At 42.1% G+C, this 8,063-nt stretch overlaps 1 protein-coding gene and 2 long non-coding RNA genes across 6 annotated transcripts in view; 1 reads left to right on the top strand and 2 right to left on the bottom strand.

Annotated features, from left to right (window-relative positions):
- The window catches only part of LOC309644699, an 887,681-nt gene that overhangs the window by 193,129 nt on the left and 686,489 nt on the right, over positions 1–8,063 (bottom strand). The window lies entirely within an intron of this gene.
- ESRRG (estrogen related receptor gamma) overlaps positions 1–8,063 on the top strand; it is a 619,726-nt gene that overhangs the window by 99,494 nt on the left and 512,169 nt on the right. The window lies entirely within an intron of this gene.
- Positions 6,226–8,063, bottom strand: part of LOC309644754 — a 33,935-nt gene continuing 32,097 nt past the window's right edge. The window contains exon 2 of the long non-coding RNA XR_014254594.1: positions 6,226–6,673. This is a non-coding gene — a long non-coding RNA (uncharacterized lncRNA). The remainder of the gene's footprint in view (positions 6,674–8,063) is intronic.

Genomic DNA, 8,063 nt, shown 5'->3' with positions numbered 1-8,063 from the left:
ATATTCAACTGAACTTTGGAGGGGGTTACTAATCCCTTAGGCGGATTCGCTAGGAAAGGCTACACATTAATCGCCCTCCAAATCAGGCACCCCCCCAGTGGATAGCCACATGTGTTATCACATGTAAAACATTATACCAAATCAGCCAAACTCAGGGCAGAGGTGCTGTTTAATAACCCTTTTGCTGGAGCCCTGGCCTTCCCTGAACCCATAACTCTTTGGGAAGAAGGGAATAGCCTTGAGTGAGTGTACATTTTTCATACTCTTTAATCAACCATGAGTGATGTCTGGAAAACTCTTGCCATTTGCAACGTCTTCCAATAATTATGACCAATTTGGTTCTGATTCTCTGCTCCGTTTCATTGAAATGAAGCCTGTCTGGCATCTCTATCTTTGCCTTAAAGGGAAAGATGTTGTGTAGCTTCCTTGGGCCAAGGGGCTGGATCAGAGGGGATCTAGTTAGCGGGTAGAGTCATGGCTCTCCCACAGGTCACAGGGCAGGGCTCCTTTCATGCCACCAACTCAGGTAGGAATGAAATCACGAGTTGTTGCCAGTTCCATGGGGCTCAGCAGGCCAGAGGAGAGGTCAGGAAACTAAAGGCAAGGTGTTAGCTCACCATGCACGGCTGACCTCTGTGGGGAGTAGTGGGAGCAGAGGTTGTTCTCTGCTGGGGATCATGGGCTTAACTTTATGTCGTTTTACAAGAACTTTCCTTTTTTGGCTATTTCTCCTCTCATCTTAGGTCGTGTGTTATTCCAGATAGGAATAATATGTAAATGGGAGAATAGAAAATCAGAATTAAAATGACCTACCACGACTGTAGTAGTTTAATGGTACCGTAACCGTATAACCTCATATTAGTGTTTTTCCAGGATGGGGATCTCCTAAGACGTTGGCATGGTCCTCCCTCTTTGAAATGACTGATTAGCATAATGAATATTCCTCCAGTATTTTTTAGAACACTTGATTTCAGTTGTATTCTTCTCCTACCACATCAAACATCTTGATCCTGTGTTTCTGTGTAAAGCAACTACGGACTGCATTTGGACCTTTCTAGGTAAGGGTGTGGGCAAATATAAGAGGTCTTGCTTGTAGAGATCACTGTTTTCCTGGGGAACATCCTTAGTAGATGGTGGGAAAACCTTAGCATTTGAAAATGACTAAAATAGAATTTTCAATTCTTTGCTTTCTCTGCTGTTCTTGACCACAAACACTTGAGTTAATTTTCTGTTAAAGTGCATATGCTTTTTCCACAAATATGATTTACCCCGGAAGTTAGACCCAAAGCCCTAGATTGGTGTTATTTAGGATCTTTAAAAAGAGAGATTTATTTTTGGTCACGATTATTCAAAATGAACGTCACCTTATTGAGCTTGTACTTTTTAATAACTGAAACTGGCAAAAATCTTCTGCAGGAATGCATGCTAGATAATTCTTGTCTTGTTTTCACAAAACAAAAGCACTCCATGGCTGCTTTTTCCCTATTTCCTAGGTTTCTAAAGATTTTTTGAACCTGATGACATGACAGACTCCAGGACCCACCAGGCATGGCTCTTTGCTCTCAGCATTGATCCTGGTCGCCCCAGGCCTTCTAGCCTCTGGGTCTCTGGCAGGATGAAGGGAAGGTTGGGAGCCTGTTTAGAAGGATAGGTTCCATAGTCAGGTGACCTGGCTCCTAACCTGGTGTGCTTCTTCCTAGACCATGACCTTGGTCATGTTTCTAAAACTCTTCATGTCTCAGTTGCCTCACATAAAGTGGGAAGGAGGTTATTAAGTACCTCATCTAGTGGTTTCGAGGAATACATGAAACAGTGCCCATAAAGTCCTTACACAATGGCTGGCCCATCATAGATGTGCAGTAACATTGAGTAGTTGAGGCAGTTTGTATAATGCTTAAAAGCAAGGTGTCTGGAGCCCACCTCCCTGTTTTAAAATATATCTCTGTTGCTTATCAGCTGAGTACTCTTGAACCAGTTACCTAATCTCTCTACACATCAGTTTGCTGATCTAGAATAAAATGGGATCATGATAGTACCTACCTCATAGGGCTGTTGGAAAGAACAAATGAGGTGGTGAATATCAAAGCACTCAGAATAGTTCCTAGCACCATAAGTGCTGTATAAATCTTTGCTTTTTAAAATTATTCTTACAGCTGCTGGGAAGGAAGATCTAAGTCACAGTTAGGGAGAAGGAAAAGCTAATAAATGTTGAAGCGGGTGCATAGAAATGGAGAGGAATAAAAGGCACAATGGAGCAGAGAGGAAAAGAGATTAAGAATCAAGAAAAAAATTGCATTTGATGGGGAATGATTGAATGATGCTCATATCTCCAGGCCTCTGTGTCTTCTTCTCTTTTTGGTGGCAGTTGGAGTGGGTATCATCGTGGGTGGGTGTGGAGGGGGTGATTGCTAAGGTCCCTCTTGGCTCTAATTTCTGGTGGTGTCATGAAGCAGTCGTGACAAAGACAACCCACCTGTCCTAGCCTGAAGTATGTACAGCCCCCAAATCCCCTTGACAACCATATATAGTTATGTCCCCACCATTAGTCACCCAAACTACTTTGTCTTCCAGATGCATCTTTTAGATTTATGTCTTTCAAATATCACGACTGCATCTCCTAGCTACCATCTCTATTTAAAAGATGACCCAGCTACTTATCTTTCACCACCCATGTTAATTTTTCATGGATCGATCAAGAACTAGGTAGTCCTGCTAGGCAATCAGGAGAGCTGGTGTATGACAGACATGGTCTTTACCAGTTAGAGGTTTTCCGTTGCTGGAAGGGTAAGCGTTCACCTCCCCACCTCCACCTTTTAGTTTGAGGACCAGGAGGTGGGGAGATGAGTGGACAGGGAGTAAATCATATCACACCCAAAGCACACCAAGGAAGTCCCCACGCCCCTCATAGTTCCCGGAAGACATCACAAAGAAGGGGGTTTCCAGAGGTGTTTGAATATGGGGAGAAGATGACTTTCCAAATTGTAATTGATATTACATAAAATCAGCTCTAGCGGGGATTTTGCTTTTCTTCCAAGCAGATCCAAGAAACGGTAAAAACTCACCCTCACTCTGAGTGGTGATTTCAGTGTCTCCAAGCTTCATCCCTACCTTGAAACTGGCTTCAGGACAGATCAAACTTGTTCTGCCGCAAGTGGGAGTAACTTGAGGCTCTGGGAAACTACCCCCCCCCCCACCCCCAGATGCCATGTGGACGCAGACAGCAGGAGGATTCCCAGGGCTTTTCTGCAGGCTTTCCTTTTGGTTCTTGAGCTTCTGCTTTCCCTCCTCTACCCTCCAGGTCAGCCTTATTGGTCTACCTGAAATTGATACAATTGCAGCTGGTTCCATACCTTAAAATATATTGAGTGGGAAACTGCAAGAAAATCTTAGGAGATCTTCTAGAGGCACTCTGATTTCTGTTCAAGCCTGGTGTACATTTTGATAGAACGGTGCATTCAATTAAAACGTTGATTTGCTGCTTTTCTCCATTGGGAATGGATCTTGGCCAAAGTAGGAAAAAATAACGGTTGGATAAGAGATGATCGATTTGACAGATATACACTAATATGTGTAAAACAGATAACTAATAAGAACCTGCTGTATAGCAAAAAAAAAGAGAGATGATGGATTTGGAGGTTTTCTGTGCCTCTGCTTTATGTTAGTTTTCCAAAATGTGTCCATCCTAGCATACAAAAGGAATACTTATTTAGAAGGTGCAACAGACTTAACAACTTAGTTGCACCAGGCTGTCCGCTCACCTGCCTTCTCTGCTTCCTTTCTTCCGACACGTGTTTGTTGAGTGCCTCCAAAGGGCAAATATGGCTCCACGTACTGGGGGCATCACACTGAACGAGCAGAGTTTACATTCCTTGCTAAGCCCCTTTTAGGGGCTTACATTGCTTCCTAAAGCCATTTCACTCAGTCGAGAAATCCTCCCGTCACCAGACACACCTGTCAAGGTGCCAGGCAAGCACAGGGTCGATGCCGCCATTAAGCCGGCCTGGGTAACTGCTGCAGCCTCCCAGCCGTGAGGACCACTGGGAAGAACTCATTTGCCATCGAGTACAATCTGCGTTGAAAGAAATGACTGTCAGTAAATTGAGGAAGTCTTGGTTTTAATTTCCTCGCCTCACTGTGTGCACATGAGCGGCCTACCATTTGCATGTGGGAATCCTGTCATGACAGTTTCAGGAAGTGATTTGTTAATAATCAAGTTCTCCGAATGGCCCTAAATCTGCAATTGATGTGGGTCTGGATAAAGCCACTCTTCCACCCGCCTATTTTGGGGACCATTTTTTTGGCAGGGTCTGAGCCAGAATGAAAACTAGCCATCAGAACAAAATTTAGGACAGCTGGGCTGCTTTGCAGCAAAGACTTTTGGCTCCACAGTTCAAATAATCACAATAGCAGCTCAATTTAGCCTTTGGCTGAATGGTTTTGGCAGGGCACAATGAAAAATAATTATTTCATGGCCTGCTTATTTTTCCCTTAACCAATACACTCTGAGACCTCTTCAGGCTTATGTAAACATTCAGCTGTGGATGAGGCCACGCACACCATCATAACCCTATTTAGGAAATGGTGTATCTCACCCTTGTGGGGTAGAAAGCAAAACTCAACAACTTTTTGAGATATCTATTTAAGGTGAGGGAAAAGAAAAAAAGATGGGAAGACATTTAATGGCTGGAAACTGAGCCCATAGTCACAGCTGCAGAGAAAAAAAGGTTGAGTCCCAGGCCGTCGCTTAGAAGGCAGGGCATTGGGATGTGTGATTGCATCTGATGTGGAGGGAAGTGTATTGCACAGAGTATGCTGGCCCATTGCTATGTGGAGTATCTTCACCGCGAGGAACAGCAGTCTAGTCTTTTCTAGCTGTAGCTTTTTAGGCTACTTGTAACGGTTCTCAAAACTTTTTGGTAAGTGCTTGCCTGATTTGTTCTCATTACCTTCAATGTGCAGGAAGTCTGTCCCCATTTCCTAAGTTCTTGCTGTTGCCCTGGGTTATTTGATGGAGTCGTGGAGAGGTGGATGGGATAAATTAAGCATGGCAGCAAGCCGAACGGCCACCCTAGACCCGAAGCCCTTCAAGGTTTTTTGGTCAGATCGCATCCATCTCCTGTACTTTATATCTGCCTTTTTAGGTCAGCTGCATCTCAGCGTAGGGCATCTGTGCCACTGGATGACCAATTCCTGGTCAATGAGGTTCCCTGGCTTTGCAGCTCAGTTGGTCAAAGCAGAGTGCTAATGAGATCGGTCATGGGTTTGATCCCTCCAGGAGCCAGTTAAGTCCATTCTGTCCCATTAACCCCAGCCAGCAGCCTTAGGTCTTGGGTGCAATGGGGTGAGGGAACGTGAAAGGCTCACCGCAAACTATCCCCACTACTAGGTAACCAGCAGGTCCCACTGCCTGTGGGTCGGGAGTGTTCTGTTTGAATGGCAGCAGAGGAGGCATTAGAAACAGGAACAACCGTGAGCTTCATGCTGAGGTGGTGGTGTAGGGGTAGGTGTTTCTACTCTTATGAAGGGGTAGGTATTCCCTGTTTTGAAAAGCCTGCACCAAATCACACTCATACATGATCCTCAGGATCTGAGTTTAATGAGTGGCATTTCTTCTGAAAGTATCTTTAAAAAGAATCGGTAGTCATGTCATGCATCAGGAGGAATTTCTAAATGTAAATGAGATTCTCCCAGTAATTTATTTACATTTGTTTTCAGCACAACAAATGAGACATCACGTAGCTTCATAATTTTCCATGACCGAGTCACCAGCATGCAGTGTGTAATTTACCGTGATTTCAGATGCTTATCTGTAGATTTTTCAACAGGACCTTATGAGGCTTGAACAAGAGAAAGAGAGCCTCTGTGCCATTTCACTTCTTGCTTTCCTTGTCCTTGCCTCCCCACTAAAATCTGTCCTCTTGCTCGCATCTTTGAAGGATTGTGTGTGGAGAGTAGAAGACATTGGTGCTTTTTTCATTTCAAGTAGGGCTGTTATCAGTGACAAAACTGTGATGTAAAAGAAGAGGAAGCAGTACTTCCCTTTGGATATTAGAACGTGTGAACTCGCGTAAGTTACTGTTCGAGACTTGGTTTCCTCATTGTAAAATGTTACAGTAGATAATCTTGACAGTTTAGCAATAGCTCTCTAGGCCAAGGTGGAAGATAGACTGTGTTTGATGCGTCAGTGCATACTTTTCAAAACTTTACAGAAGTTTTGAACACTGGTTGTATTTTTTTTTTTGCAATTTCATAGTTCTGTATTTATTATTTTTTATTTTTTTGTCTTTTTTTTCTTTTTGTTTTTTACTGAAGTATAGTTGATTTGCAATATTGTGTTAGCTTCAGGTGTGTAACGAAGTGATTCCGTTATACATCTATATATGTATATATCTATATTCTTTTTTTTTATTCTGTTCCATTATAGGTTATTACAAGATGTGGAATATAGTTCCCTGTGCTCTACAGTAAATCCTTGTTATTTATCTATTTTACATATGGTAGTATGCATCTGTTAGTCCCCTACTCCTAATTTATCCCTTCCCCCTCCCCTTTGGTAACCGTATGTTTGTTTTCTATGTCTGGGAGTCTGTTTCTGCTTTGTAAATAAGTTCATTTGTACTATTTTTTAGATTCCACATAAAGGTGATATCACATAATATTTGTCTTTCTCTGTCTGACTTACTTCATTTAGTATGATAATCTCTAGGTCAGCAATTTCATATTTATTTTTTAAATGTGGCCATATGATACCAGCCTTCCTTAGTGGTTAGCACCCAGGTTCAAAATAAAGAGGAAAAGATCCCCTAAAATTCAGCATGAGCCACTTAGATGCTATTTTCCCCTGGGATTTTTTTTTTACCCCTGCTTCTTTATTGATTTGAGCAAAACAGTGTGAGGGTGTCCCAGAACCTTTGAGATTTAGGAAAAAGCAGGAAAGAAAGATGTCATGTAGTTATTCTGTGGCCTCGAGTGAGCCTAGGCACAAAGGTCCACGAAGAATAGTATTAGGTACCAGAGTTCTGCCCATTTTATCCAGGCACCTAATCATGAACTATTCACGGTATGGTCTTGCCCTACCCTAAGCAACCACAGGAATCAGTAAATCAGAAATACTTTATAATTAGAACTAAAAGTAGAAAGAGATTTTCTTAAGTATGTTCTCTAAATGAAAGTTTCTGGTTTTGTTCAGTAAACAAATATCAAGAGCTTCCTATGGGACAGCCACTGTACCAGGCACTGAGGATGAATAAGACATAGGCACCCCTACCACCAATTGCCCTGGTCCTCTTAATATAAAAGAAAACCCCAATTCTAGAAAGATGAGTAAAAGAGAAGGACAAATGTGACATGCTCAATATTTCTTAATACATAAAGCATCTCCTTTAATTATTTGTCCCAAATTCGCTCGGAATGTATGAGTTACCAGTTTCACTGAATAGTATTTGAATACCTCAGACATGCGTTTTTGTGCTGGCAGGCTGTTAAACAACAAAGTAGTAACCTTGTACATTCTAAGCATTGTTCTGCTTGGGACATTTTTCTTCTTATCACAGATATGCTTGCAAGATATTTGTCAGGGGTTTTTCAGCACTGGCGTGTAAGCCAATGTTATCAACATAGACAAAAACTCCTTTGGAAGTGGTGGGAAGGTCACGCATTTGTGGAAAGTTCTAGGGACCTGCGTCCTCCCTCTGGATCTTTCTGTGCTGCAGAGCTTTCCAACTTTAAATCAAGATTTCATTGGCCAAATTCTAATATTTGTCTAGTGTTGGTGATACCTGTTGAAATGCTGTGTATTTCTAGTCTGTCTAATAGAGCAGGGTCAAAAGTAGAGATTTTTTTTTTTTTTTCAACCCAAGCACTAAACTGTGTAGAGTTCTTCCATGAGAACCACAGATAGAGAACACACTTAAATTTTATCTTGTAAACAAAAGATACAGGAACTTTTCTCCAACTTTAAAGTTAGTGGGTAGTGGCTTTTTATATACCTTTAACATCTAGAGTTTTGGTGGAAAGTTATACGAAGCACTTTTATCCACGAAGGAAGTATTTACTGAGCACGC

This window comes from Balaenoptera physalus (genome assembly GCF_965194825.1).
Source record: "Balaenoptera physalus genome assembly, chromosome: 1".
Lineage (NCBI taxonomy): Eukaryota > Metazoa > Chordata > Mammalia > Artiodactyla > Balaenopteridae > Balaenoptera > Balaenoptera physalus.
Note: the sequence above shows the minus strand (reverse complement) of the source record. Positions and strands in the feature narration are given on the sequence as shown.